Below are 15,309 nucleotides of genomic sequence, written 5' to 3'. Positions count from 1 at the left end.
TGAGACCATGAGAGCTGGATCTGGTCTTTGCACTTCCCAGAGCACTGGACTGGCAAGTCATTCATGGAGCTCTCAGCCTGCAATGCAGCTCCAGCAACAGCTGTCTCAGCAGCAATCTACATAGGCCCCCACAGCTCTTTTCTTCTGCTCTGGATTTCATTCTTCTCTCAGTTATTCTCATTTTACCTCTCTCGTGAAGATTATTGAGATTCATCCATGTGAATCAGAATACACGTTCCTAGGGGCAAGTCATTTCTTATTCCCTGATGTCCACTTTCCTATTTACACGAAACTTCAATATTCTTGATGATATCAAATATTACTCATCAGATAAAAGGCCTGCAAGGCCAGGTTGGATGGAACTTTGTCCAACTTGATCTACTGGAATGTGTTCCTGCCCATGGCAGAGGGTCTGAAACTTGAGGACCTTTAATGCCTCTTTCAACCCAAACCATTCTGTGTTCGATGATTCTATCAAATACATCCAACAGTTCACTCCTGTGTCTACCCCCCTATTGTTTACTGTCACCACTCCAACATATTGCCTGTATTTTTCTCCTGTTCTTCCTTTCTTCATATTCTTACTTCTTTCAATGGTGTATTTTCATAAAATATAGCCTTGCTTTAGTTTGCATTTGTCAGAAACCCTTGGTTTCAGCCTTACAAATGTTATATGTGGTACTTACAATCAATCTTTGGAGGTCCTTTCCTGTTACCCATCCCCATCCTTTTTAATCCAGTCCTTTGTCTACACTGGCACTGACCTAACCAAAGTGATCATTAATCTTTTCCCAACTAGGTCTTTCCATCTGTAAATCTTTCTTCTCTGTATTTCTCACTCTTCCCCAAACTGGTAATTCCATTCTAGGAAAGAAATATTTGTATCCCTTCTCTAGCCATATTCATCTATTATAAAGTAGCAGCAGCAAATCTATTTTAGTAGAACAGAACACGTAGAAGTATATATGCTGCAGCTGCTGTATGCTGACCACATGTTGTGTCCTGAATATACCCTAAAATTTTTGTTTTCTTTTATGTGATTCTTGGAATATTTTTGATGCTTCATAAACCTCTGAGTACCTGTGTAACCACCATTCAGCAACCATAAATCAAAGTTAGAAGAACTCTGCATGCTCCTATATTCACTGAAGCTTTCTCAGTACAAATTATCTTCCTTTGTTCAATTTTTTATTTTTTAGTTTTTCCTTCACATAGTTTACTGCATAGTACATTCACATAGTACCTTCACATAGTTTACTGCAAACTCCAGTTTCACTGATCACCCTTTCAACTCTTTCTTTAACAAGGCATTCACACAGCCATGAGATTGCCATATTAATTGATGTTGCTGAAAAGTTGGCATTTTAATGGTCACCAATCCTTCCTCCAGTTCATTCTTCTAATCTTTCAATACCTTGGCAAATGGCATGGATGTATTAGTATTCCTGCTGTTAAACTGCTCTACACCAACTGACTCACACACAGAATATGAGAGTAGGCAATTATTACCATCCTCATTTCATCGTGGAGGAAAGAAAGGATGGTATTTATGCAACCTGGCACCGGGTATCTCCCTTCGGTCAGTCTCCCCAAGACCTCTGTGTAGTAAGTGCTAGAGAGAAGCCTCTCTGAAGAACAACATTAGAAGAGCCTGCTGAGATGAGCCTGCTGAGATAAGTCAGATAATTCGGATGTCTAAATTAGACACCTCAAATGAATCAGTGGTAACATTCCTAGTGGCTTCAGAGGATGTATATTCCGGCAATTAACCACAATGTGTAACTGTAGCTCTATATAATTACCTATACAAATTGCAGCCATATACAATAGGTTGCTATGCCTTGAATAAGCAATGAATAAATGGTGTGACTGGATCTCAAGGTTATTTTTTTCTTCATTTACATCACTACAAGAAGCCAGCAGAGATTACCAAAGGGAGATGAAGTTTGTCTTTGTTCGGCCTATGAATCATGAAATGGTGATTTTTTGGGTCTACGTCAATATCCAACTTACACACCTCTGTTTATATGTTTCTTACATATAACATCTTATATATTCATTAATCACATTTGTGTCTTGACAATTCTGATTTTCTCCCTATGCGCTGTTCCTATTTGTTTCTACAATCGTACAATGATACAATTCTAAGAAACCTCCAGAGGCCAAAGCAGAGTGAACTCAATGTCAGATGAGGTCTCAGAGGGCCTTTTTCTATCTTGTTTTGAATATCTCTAAGGACTGAGACTGCATAGCCTCTGTGAGCCTCTTTCATAATGACTGACCACCTCCATTGTGAAGAATTTTTCCCATATAGCTAACTGATATTTAGAATTTTCATTTGCTGTAAGCTGTGTCTGTCACCTCTTGGTCTGATTTCATCTCTTCTTTAAGCTTTGTTTAGCTAGTTGAAAATATTAACTTGTCTCTCTTAGACTTCTTTTCTTACAGCTGAACAAACTCAGCCTCTTGAGCTTCTCATATATTACAGTCTCTGATGAACTGTAGCTTGTTGGTATCATTCTTGTACTGGGCAGCCCAAAGCTGAACACAGTATTCCAGATATGTACTCCTCAAAAGAGCAAAATGGAGGGCAAATTCTCTCAAACTGCCAACTGTGTTCTTGCTAATGCAGTTGGCATTTTTTGATGTATGGCTGTGTTGCAGACTCACATTCAGCTTATTGTGTAGCAGCACCCCAGATAGTTTTCAGCAGAGGTGCTTTGTAGCCAGATCCCAGCTTCTACTGTCGAATTTCTCCCAGCTCGTGTGCAAGACTGCATTTGCCTTTTTTTTTTTTTTTTTTTTTTCCAGGAACAATTTATAAACCTTTGTTTCAGTGTTATATTGTATATCTAAAACGTACAGGTTCTGAGACTGCAGGTCAGATCCATCACTAATGGCTGTTGGCATGGTTCTGCTGAAGCTAATGGAACCAACAACATTTATACAGCAGATCTTGATCTTGCTTTCTTTTTAATCCTGACTGTCATTTCTCTAAATATCCTCCTTAATGGTGTCAGAATCCAATCTTCATTTGTATTCTAACTATGCTTTTAGCTTCAGTATTAACTTGTAGTAATGATTAAGTTGTGCTTTTTTTAACCTAGGTGAGAGGCTTGATTCATCTTACTTCATTCGTCCTCAGGATCTTTATTTCTCTCTGGATGTTGTAAATACACTGATAAATGTGTTAATTGAAATGACTGTCAGATGTACTGAAAATGAGTCATTTCAGGAGTCCTATGTTGAAAGTGTGTTCACATAGAAGTCTAAAGTGTGAATCTCTGAAATTTAGACTGTTTTTACACTATGTAGAAACAGCAATGAGTAATTTACAAAGCACACAAACATGCATACACACTCACACGAATATACACACCAATGCACACTTAGAAGAAAAGTGTTTTAGGCAGATTCATTATAACAACAGACAGAATGGGCAGTTCTGTTGGTCATCTAAGCTCTAATCAATTTGTTTAATGCCTTTCAAAGTACCATTTCATTAGAGGCACAGAATAATCATTCACTCATCTGCTCTTCAGCTGCTGGATTTGATTTGTGTTCTTTTATGGTGGAAACTAATGGGTATCCCATAAGAACTGATCGTTTTTGAATGTTTCCTATTTATTGCTTATATGCTAAGAATATGTATTGCCTTCAGTTTAGATATTAGAGGATTAAATCCTGTGAGGGTTTCTACAGAGTACGGCATGTAAAATGGCTAAGTTCTTGCAGGGACAAAATGTATGCCAGTTAGAATATTATCTGAGTTATCAATCATCTTCCCTTTTTGAAATAGGCCCTATAGAAGCCATTAGGGATTTTTGTTATGATTCTTCAGGTTGCATTCCACTTTTATACCCCAGTTCTCAAAAAACCTTAAGTTAATTTGAATGAAGAGGTAACTAGCACAAAAATATACCTTCCATTTTCAACAGTCTTTGTCAGTCTAGAGAAAATAGAGTAGAATGGAAAGGGAGATGTATGCAAGGGTGGTGAATGCTCTCATCAGTACAGAGGAAAGGATAAAAAGGATAGAACAACAAGAGAAGAAGATCTCAGTAAGGAAAAAGGAACCCCTCTGTCCAATGTGTCTAATATCCCTTTTATTACATTCAGAGTTCCCATTCTTTATCTTTTTTTTTCCCGTAATACTTCTGGAATGTCTTGTTGAGAAATCATTATACAGTGCTGCACCATGGGCCATGCTAAGTTCTGAGACCTATTCCAATGCTAATTTGTGTATTTCATATAATAACTCTCAGGGTGAAAAACACACCACTGTCAGACCCTGTTTCCTGCTGTACGGCAATTGCTCTCCAGAGAAAGAAGTCAGGAATGTTCCTCGTTTGCAGCTTTATTGCAGAGTGGTTTCCTCATTTCTGAAAGACATAAGAGCACCATTTACACCATCTTTGGTGAAAAACTCTGTAGGATTTGCACTTCCACCTTGTCAGCCTATTGCGTGAGCCCAGGTGCTACTGTGGGATATACATGCTCCCTCCTGTGCTCTCAGCTGTGCTCAGCATGACTTGAGCTGTCCAGCTGGTGCATTAGTCTTTCAGAGGATTTTGGTGACTCTCTGTCCACCTCTGAATTGCAGCTGAGCAACTTAGTTCTCCAAAATGAAGTGACAAACCAATTACCAAGTGACAGAGGCCTTTGGACTCCTAGTGCTCAGCCGTAATGTGGCCTCGGTCTGTCTCTTCAGTATGTTTTATTCCCTGATGGTGTTCACTGTCTGGCAGACTTAGCAGAGACAGTTATACTCTCTGTGGCGCTTTCTTCTCCTCTAGTAGGTCAGGTTTCCTTAGCAATGTTAAGAGCCCTTGTCTATGTCCATTCCAGTTTTAATTCAGCACTCCTGAATATGGCTGCATCACACACAAATTTCAGCAGAGCCCTGCACTAATGCTTCACTATTTCTCCTGGTATAACTGCTCATCTACTACAGTCTCTCCTGTCACTTAAATTTCAGGAAAAAAATGTGCTTATTTGAGTAGGTAGACCCAAGTCATTTTAGATTATACAGCTAGATGGTAGCCAGCAGATCATGAAGGGTTTCATTAAACTTGGCACTGTTATTTATCTGATACGTTGCTCATAAAAATACTTAAAACTGAATGGCAGTGTTTAGCTACATTCAGCACCCAGTTTCCTTGCCTCAGCCATTCTTTTTTCATGGATTTTGAAGAAATTCCAACAGATCCATTCCTTTCCAGGATTTCTGCAGTGGAGATAAAAATTTTATGCAATTTTATTTTGTACTTAGACAGCTTTCTTGTTTTGTATCACTTCTTGGTGATGCCCTGCAACTCATGTGCAAATCATTACTCAGTCAGTGTCTTTGGTGTGAGGAGGTATGTTAGGCTATCTTCTTTCTACTCAATTTCAAGGTCATCTGATGGTTGTAAAATGTGTAGATATGAAACAATGGTACATACAAGATAAATTATTAAAATTTGGTACCAAATGAATTTCTATAAACCTAGGTATAACCTTATATACAAATTCATGAAGATTTTTATTTCTGGGGACCTAATGTCCTGGGCAAGAGGGAGAGTGGCAATCTGGTTATTGAACTCATGCCATACAAGATTTTGATTATCAAACTAAATGGTTAGCAGTTCTCTGGGCTTTGATCTTTAGTCTGCGCTACTCTTATCTTTCCGTCAGTTCACTGTATGATATTGAGCAATAAAAAGATAATAAGTAGCACTAGGGCATTTATCAAATGATTAGAACAGCCTGAAGCCAGATGTGATGTCACATAACAATAGTGCAACAAGCGATGGTGGCCTTTAAGATTCTTGCTTCAAACTAAGAAAGTACTTAGATTTGCCTGGGATGAAATTTTGAAATCAGCGTAGCTTCTGATACTCTCTAATCTGTAAACTATCAAGATATTTTTGTATTTATTCAAAAGTTAACAGAAAAAAATCCAGTCAGTGCTTTTTCTTAGTGGTATCAATTTGGAGTAGCTCCCAGTAAAATGAAACAGAAAAAGTAATGGGAGAATTTTCTGTGCTAGGTGATTCTTTCTTTACTTTCAGACTGGAACATTTATTCTTTAGTAGGCTTTGTTGATAAAATACTGCTGAATTTTTTGGAGCTCTACTCTCACTGCTGAGTCCAGAGGCTTCAAATAAATCAATACATGGGCTTGAAAAGGATTACAATGGGAGCTATTAAGGTATTGGGCACTTTTGAACATCTGACTCCTATACAGGGGCTTAAAGACAGTTGATCTCTTCTGAAAAATTTGTTCACACCTGAGGAGTCTCGGAGGTCTGGCTTCTCCACTTCTCAGGAGCATCTTATTCTTTCCAAAGACAGGATCCTGTTACTAAAGCTTAGACCTCTAAACTCCTAAGAATCAATGTGAGAGAGGCTAAAACATGTTAAGTGATTGCCTTCCAGAAGGCTAAATGCAGGAATGATTTATAAAATACAATTCTTGTACAAAATCTATGCTGCTGCTGAATTCCATTGCTGGAGGAATTGCAAGGGTTACATGAACAAATTGAAATCTGGCAGGAAAGGAAAGGATTATGGCATGCAGTGAACAACAGCAGGGAGACAGTCATGTCAAAAGTTCACATGCAATATGTGATATCAATAATTTACAAGGCCCTTCCATTCCATTTTCTTTATCAACAAAGCAGTCCATGAGTTGCCTACTTCACAGGTTTTGCTGCACCACAAATGGATAACAAACCTTTACATGTAATATGACTTTATTTCAAATACATGCTTCTTTACTATGTCTCCAGTTCAGCAGTATATATGAGTTGTATTCAGTTATGCCAGTATTGTTTCCCATCACCAGCATATCCATTACTCTGTCACCATTGTTAGCATAATTGCTAAGCATTTTGTCTTTGCTCATCTGCCAATCCTTATGCACCAAGTGATAGGAGAGTAGACACTTTTGAGTATGTATGTTCATGCATGCCTGCTTCAGAGATTGTTGTGGGATCCTTTAGAATGTAAAGAAGTTGTATTAAGTGCTGAAGGCACTAGAAAAACACTCAAGTTTGTTAAGTCTAGCGATGCTTTCCAGGAAAGGTCCTGGCACTGCAGTTCGCCCTGCTTGATTCTCTAAGGTGCAGAAGTATGAAGGACAATAGACCATACTTCCTATATTTTCTTCTGAGTACAGTTCTTGGAGGGGATGAGATATTGATGTTCTAATGCAAAGCTCTCCCAAGATGATCTTGAAAATCTTATCAATGTTGTTACTCATTGGAAGAATTGAAGAGCTGAAATTAATATCTGGATATAAACCAGGAAAAAAAAGTAGTAAATCACCAACTTGGCAGGTTGTGAAATGTTTAGATACATTAATTTGGAAATAGAAATGCGAAGGATGTTCTTATCTATTTTGATCTGAATAAACTGATAAAGTCTGGATCATTATAAGCGCTTGTAATTAGGAGGATAAGTTGGGGGTGGGGACACAGTATATTTCTGTGTATTTACACGAGTGTACTGAGCCTCTTTTCTCTGGGCATAGGAACAATCAGAAGCAGTTCCCAGTTCTAGCTTGGCACTCCCAGTCCAACTCTATTTTGGGACTCCCCTTGCCCTAGCCAGGTTTTTCTCATTATATTAATAGAATCATAGAATGGCCTGGGTTGAAAAGGACCGCAGTGATCATCAAGTTTCAACTCCCCTGCTATGTGCAGGGTCTCCAAACACCAGACCAGGCTGCCCAGAACCACATCCAGCCTGGCCTTGAATGCCTCCAGGGATGAGGCATCCACAACCTCCTCAACCTGTTCCAATGCATCACCACCCTCTGAGTGAAAAACTTCCTCCTAATATCTAACCTAATATCTAACCTATTCCTGTTCACCTTCACACTGCAACATAATCCCACACACCTTTCCCATAATAATAGTCACTGAAACTTGCCTGCTCAGAGCACTGAAATTTTGTGTTGGGTGGATATGTGTGCTTGACTCTTCTTCTTTCATTTTGGAAACTAAGAAGAGTCAAAATATCTATCAGTCTCGAAAATGATTTAACTTGAAAACCTTATCAAAGAGCAAGTAGATAGGAAAGAAAAACTCCTCCTGTTCCTTCCTTCTTTCCTTTGAATGTGCAGTTGGCCTTCTTTAATGAGTTTAATTAGTCCTGCTGCACTTACAGCCTGTGGGACTGACCCATGGGTAGTCCCAGAAAAGAAAGGTGTCACCTCTATGAAAAGGTGACAGTGGGACAAGTCTTGTGCTTATAGAACCATAGAATCACATCATCATTAAGGTTGGAAAAAACTGCTACAGTCATCTAGTCCAATCATCAACTCATCGCCACTATGCTCACTAAACCATGTCCCTCAGTGCCAATCTAAACATTTCTCAAACAACTCCAGGGATGGTGACTGCACAACTTCCCTGTGCAGCCTGTTCCAATGCTTTGCCACTCTTTCTGATCTGAGAATGAATTTTTCCTAATATCCAACCTGAATTTCCCCTGGCACAACTTAAACCCCTTACCTGATTCCTACCTCGTCACAACATCCTTTGAGATTGCTGTAGATATCAATAAGGTCTCCCCTGAACCTCCTCTTCTATGACTAAATAATCCCAGTTCCCTCAGCCACTCTCCATAAGACTTGTGTTCCAGAACCTTCACAGCTTTGCTGCCTTTCTCTGGACGCACTCGAGTGCCTCAAAGTCTTTCTTGTAGTGAGGGACCTAAAACTGAAGAAGACTTGGGATTAGTTCCCAGAGCTGTTCCAAATCTTCTTGTCAGTGGTGTGGCTCTTCAAAGGCTCTTCATAGGTGGAGTTAGTTGCTTCTGTATCTGTCAGGCTCTGGATCTCTGTTTTCTTCTTAGTAGTCTAAAAAGGCAGTGATTACATTTTTCAGAGAGCTGTTACAAGACCCAGTGGAAATAAGACAGTGAGACATGAAAAGACTGCTAGGAGAGACTCTCTGTAAATAGGAAGCAGTGTTTGTTGTGTGTGGGCAGAGTGGAGGAGGGGGTTAAATAACAAACACAGATTTCCTTGGAAAATAGTATTCTGCCGTATAGCCATATTACAGCATATCTGATTTTGCCTTCTTCTGCCACACGTATTATATTGTTATCTGGCCTCTTGTTTCCTATCAAAAGATGACCTTGGAATAGTAAAATGAAAGAGGAAGGTAGTATGAAAAAAAAAGAAAGAACAGAGAGCTTTTCTGGCCAGCAGGAGGAAACTACACATATAATAATCCTCTCGGTCATGATGATACAATCTGTGGAGTGATTTAACCTGGCATCGTTCTGCTTACTGCCATGGAGCTGCTGCAGCTCAGACCACCTGGGGCCTGGCCTTTTGCTCTCAGCATCTGCTGGTGTGACACAGACTGACTGGGAGGACAAAGAGAGCATTCAGGCAAATGTTCAGCACCTTGCTCTACTCTCAATGGCACTGAGATCCTGCCGAATTCACGAGAAGTTCTAGGGAAGCCAGGAGGAGGAAGATCCTAGGTATCCATAGTCTTACTTAAGAAGCTGAGCCTCCAGGGTAACAATATGTCATTGAGATCTGGCCTTCCAGATACTCGTTTCTGAAACAATGCAGCACAATTTCTGTAGCATTTGTCTGTAAGGAGTCACAGGAAAACAAGGACCAGCAGAGCAGGTCAGCCCCTGTGCACAAAGCCCACACGCCTGTGTGTGACAGCAGCCCAGAGCAGATGCACAGGGATCAAGAGGCAAACCTGGCAGGCTTTTCCTCCCTTCTTTGGACCTAAAGGTCCCTGTGGTGTTTGTCACTTTGCCATCATTGCTCCTGTAATATTTTTTTTTCTAGGCAGGATGAATTATAGTTTCACCAAACAGTCTTGGAAATCTGTTTTTTTGGCAGCTACATTTCACACGGGGAAAACTGGCCCACATGGTGCCAGAGTAAGGATGACTTCCTCTGCTAGTGGCTAATTGTATTAGCTAGGGCATACTACAAGCCAACCCTGTTAGACTGGACCTTGTACTATTCATAACCATGCCCTGTAACGGGATCCTTAGCTATTGAAACCCTCCTGACCTAAGGAGGTAATTTATTAATGTCTGTATTTCTGCATGTGTATAAATATGCATAATCTCTAGTCATTCTGAAATGAAAATCCAGTGTCTTTCACCAGCATATATTTGCACTTACTTAATGCTGGACAGAAAAATATACAATACAGAGACCTTTTAAATATAGAGATTTACTGCAGATTAGGTTTAATCCTTTGCACTTCTTGTAGGGTTGAGTTTTTTCGCTCCATGTTCTTTATTTGTTAACAATTTGCCAACATGTTATTGTAGACATTGATGATATGAGCATTTTGTGTACAGGAAGTCCATGTTATTTCATGAAAACTAGCTTGCTGGAAACAATAGATACTATTCTTCAGCTTGGACTGACCCCAGCATTTATCTCCTGGCTGCTAAGCAAATATTTCATGTCCTAATTTCCACACTCATTCATTTAACACATAAGCTCATTACAGTTCAGGTGTTTATTTAAAGGAGTTCCAAACATCAGTGAGCAAGTAAAGTTGGTCAAAGGCTTTATAAATGTGCTGAGAAGTTTGCTTCCCTGGCAAATTCCACTTTCTGCTGCAGACACTGTCTGCAATCCACAGTGATTTTTTCCTTAGTCTGTTCAGAAAGGGCTCCAGAACTGGGCATGAAGCCAGATTTTGATCCCAGTCCTTTTATTGATTTCAACTGAATAACTTCAGATTTTGGCTGGTTCTCTGGCAAGTTGAGCCTGTCCTTTCACCCTGTAGTCAGCTTAGTGCTCCAATGCTGGGGTGGAAAGCACAAGAAAACAGTAACCCTTGTTTGTATTTGATATTGGGTTGTTACCTCAACTTACAAAGATATCTATAATTGAGGAGAATGGCACAGCTCATAGAATCATAGAAACACAGAATTGCAGGGGTTAGAAGAAACCTCAAGAAATCATCGAGTTCAACCCCCTTGCCAAAGCAGGTTCTCTACAATAGGTCACACAGGTAGGTGTCCAGATGGGTCTTATCTCCATGGAAGGAGACTCCACAGCCCCTCTGGGCAACCTGTTCCAATGTTCCATCACCCTTATCATGAAGTTGTTCATCCACATATTAGTATCAAACTTCCTATGTTCAAGTTTTAGGCCATCACTGAATCTGGATACAGTTGTGTTTGTTTTTATTTATGTTTATTGCTATAGATTTATCAAAGCTGAATTACATCTGTTATGCTATCACCCAGACACTCATCACCTTGTGATTCTCCTGCTGTTATTGCAGGGTTTATTAGTTGAAAAACAATAAAAATGGAAAAGCATGTGAACAAAAGGCATCCTTTTACAGCTAGCTTCTGTTCAGCCAAAAGACCTGCAGCTGTCAGCATTGCTCCAAGTGCATCTACCTTATTAAATCTTCTGGTCTATCTGATATTTACACAACTGTTGGAGACAATAGCACCAGCTTGGGATGGCAGAGGGGAAGGAGAAGGAAAAGCCTAGGTGTACACAGGAAGCTTATTTTCATTCTGATTTCCCATTTCTCTCAGGCAATCTGACCTGATCAGTGTGTAAGCAACGTACTACGGAATCACAGGGTCACAGGGGTTGGAAGGAACCTCAAGAGATCGAGTCCAACTCCCCTGCCAAAGCAGCTACCCTACAATACGTAGCACAAGTAGGCCTCCAGAACTCCAGATTAGTCTTGAATATCTTTATAGTAGGAGACTCCACAATCTCTATGGGCAACCTGTTCCATTGCTCCATCACTCTTCTTGTAAAGAAGTTCTTCCTTATGTTAGTACCAAATTTCCTGTGTTTTAGGCCATTACTCTCTATTGCTACACACTACCAAGACCTGCCTGGCCTCATCCATTTGCCTCCCACTTCCTGTTAGAGATTTATAAACACCAACCGATCCGCTCTCAGTCTTCTTTTTCCGCAGGCTGAACATTACTCAGTTCAGTTACTCAGCCTTTCCTCATATGGAAGATGCTCCAGGCCTTTTATGATCTTTGTGGCCCATCACTGGAGTTCTTCTAGGAGATCCCTTTTTTTTTTCTTTTTTTCTTTTTTAACTGGGGACCCAGAACTGGGCACAGTAATCTAAATGTGGCTTCATCAGGGCAGAGTCAAGGGGGAAGATGATGAACAAGACTGGATCCAGCACTGACCCCTGAGGACCACCACTAGTTCCCCTCTGTTTTAGTTATTACTAAGCACAAAATATTGCAACTTCACTGCATTGTTAGGGGGTTAGGGTTAGGCTTTTGGAGGCTCATTGCACAGTGTCTGAGGGTTTAGAGACTCATGAAATACACATGTAGGCTTAGAGCACACACAGGGATGGCTTTTGGTACAATACCCAAGAGCTGACCCCTATCAGCCCCACAAAGTCTGTAGGGGTCCATTCTGCATAACACCTGCCGAACCCTACCTTCATTTACGTTTGTGCAGACCTAATCAAAGAATCATAGAATCATTTGAGTTGGAAGAGACCTTTGTGGATCATCTTGTCCAACTCCACTGAACAGGGACACATACAGCTAGATCAGGTGCTCAGAGCCCAGCCCTGTCCAGCCTGATCTTGAGTGTCTCTAGGGATGGGGTCCACCATCCTTCTGTGCAACCTATTCCAGCGCCTTACCACCCTTATAATAAAAAACTTTTTCCTTATATTCAATCTAAATATCCCCCAAATGAGGTTTCATGTGTGCAATCAAAACTAAAACGTGGGCTGCAGCAGTGATGCCTGCACAGTTTTAAGCCAATTTTAGTCAGTATCTCAGGCAGATTGATTGGAATGGTGCAGTTGGACCTTCTCACTGTTCTGAGTAGGACCTTGCTCTCCAGGCAAGGGGATTTGCAAAGCTGCTTGGCATAACACAGGGCTGTAGGTTTGCCTGTTGCACAGCTGATGGCTTTTGTAACAAAGACTTGGTAAGGAAAAGAAAAACAAAACAAAACAAAACAAAAAAAGCAGCATTTCACACATTCTTGTGGGTTTTTTTTTCTCTCTCCCATTCCTTCCTCCTATCAGAAACACCTAAACACAAGAGTCACTACAGCAACACCACCTTAGCACTGCAGGGCCATACACTCAAGTGTATTCAACCATTTGTCTGAACTGCTGAAACAACAAAGGGACAGGAATGTGGAGGGAGGAAACCAGGCCACAGGTTCTTCCAAAAATCCTCATCTGGTCACTACTGATGGGCAAAGCAGCCTTTTTGCTTATCCTGAATCCCCTTACTGAAATGAGAAAAGGTTGGCTGGAGGCCCCTGAATATAATCAGTCACCGGTGCCTTCCCAGTTTTTATCATTCAGGAATTCCGGAGGTCCTGCACAGACCTTTCTTTGAATCAATCTAAGCTGAGAGAGCCTGAAGTTCTGGGAGGCACCCTGGATCTTAATGAGAAACCTGTTTTACCATCCTTCACAGAATCACAGAATTGTAGAGGCTGGAAGGGACCTCTAGAGATCATCTAGTCCAACCCCCCTGCCAAAGGATCTTGCAAACCTCTGCAAGTGTTGGTTCTACCATAGCCCTAATGGAAACAGCTTATTGTTTCCTACAGGTGGTATGCTTTGAGATTTCCGAAGTCAAAGTGGCAGATAAATGAGAAGTCTTCAAGGCTTTGTGACAATCATAAGCCATAGTAAGACTCAGATTCTGGGTTTTCTCTGTGCTTTCTTAACCATCTTGGAGAATTCAGTCACATTTGTCCTAACAGCTGATCTCGAGATTATTCAGCACTTAGGGGCTCTCAGTCCGAATTCAGAAGTTTTTGCCATTCATTTTCCTGATCTCATCCATGATATGGATGCGGGGCAACATGAGCCCTGCAGTGCCTTTGATGCCACCTCTAGGTGTACAATCCTGCTCCAAAATTATTTCCTTAAATACAGTGAGGACAGCAGCAGCCCAGTGAAAGTGATAGCCCATTGTCTATGATGCCAGAAAGGAGTACACAGTGCATCACCATTTGGTTTACAGCAGCTTTTCTGTAAATGCAATAATCTATCGTGGAGTCACTGTTTCTCTTCAGTGGTTCAGCACAAAGAAAGGTTAAGGCAGTGTGGGTTGTAATTGGCTGGTATCAAATCAGCTGAGACTTAGAAAACTGGGAGAAACAAAACACAATCAGACCATAACATGCAACCTGTAAGTCCTCTAAAGAATGTATGGAATAGACACCATTCCTGCAACCTGAAAAAATAGATTAATTATTATGTCTTACCTCAAAAATTTTCTCTGCCAAATATCCTATTTGTTTTTTTTTCTGACAAATTCCCTCCTAATAGACCCATAAATCTGAGGCAGCCAGTTGCCAAAGCCAAAAGACTTTTTTTTCAACACAAAAATCCCTAACACAACCATACTAAAAAAAAGATTGTGTATTTTAGCTCTGAACATCTCTTCCCTGATTGATTTTGAGCCCCACTAAACACATTAATGTGAAGGAAAACAAATACCAGTCTCTGTTGGTTTAACTTGTCACAGGGAACCAGCTGAACCTGTTCTCCCTGCAATTCCTGGAAACAAAATAGGCTGCTCTGAGAGGACCTGTGAGCTCTCAGAGGGATCTGTGCCCACTGGTCTGCACTTGGTAGTATGGACAAAAAAGTGCATGTATGTGTGTGCTTAAGCAATACAGATTGAACAACACAGCAAAGATAAGGATTGCTTAATAAAATGTATTTTCTGGGCAATTATGAGAAAAAAATTAAGGAGCTCATAAGTTCCTGATTTTCAGACCTATGATTGTATCACTACTCCAAATATACTGCAGCCATTTACAACCCGGAGAATGCAAACTAACAGCACTATTAACTGCTGTGGAAAGTCCTTTAACTGGCATAGCTAATGTATTCAGAGAAAATGATGCAGGATTCTTTTTTTCTTAGGCAATGCGCAATTAGCGTGAGGAACTCATTACAATAAGATATTAACTTTAAAGATTGTCATAAAATTTAGAAACATATTTTTAATACAAAAAAAAAAAATCCAATACTAACAGGAAATACATGCTTTGGAAGGGCTCAAAAGCAACCTTCATGTGAGTTCAACATGTTTACGCTTTTTTTTTCCCAAATACTGACAGGTAGCAACCTTCCCTGGGCAAATGTCTTGTTCAGTCCTCCAAAACGTCGGGTGCTTGCTAGGACACTCAGTTAAGAGGGTTTCAGGAATGGAATTGCTCTTGTAGAACCATAGAATCATAGAATCCTTAGTGTTGGAAGGTACTTCTAAAGGTCATCTAGTCCAGCTCCCCAGCAATGAACAGGGACATGCACAGCTAAATCAGGTTGCCCA

Source organism: Centrocercus urophasianus, unplaced genomic scaffold, assembly GCF_019232065.1.
Source record: "Centrocercus urophasianus isolate 14NV4802_14NV808 unplaced genomic scaffold, USGS_Curo_1.0 seq_11, whole genome shotgun sequence".
NCBI lineage: Eukaryota > Metazoa > Chordata > Aves > Galliformes > Phasianidae > Centrocercus > Centrocercus urophasianus.
Note: the sequence above shows the minus strand (reverse complement) of the source record.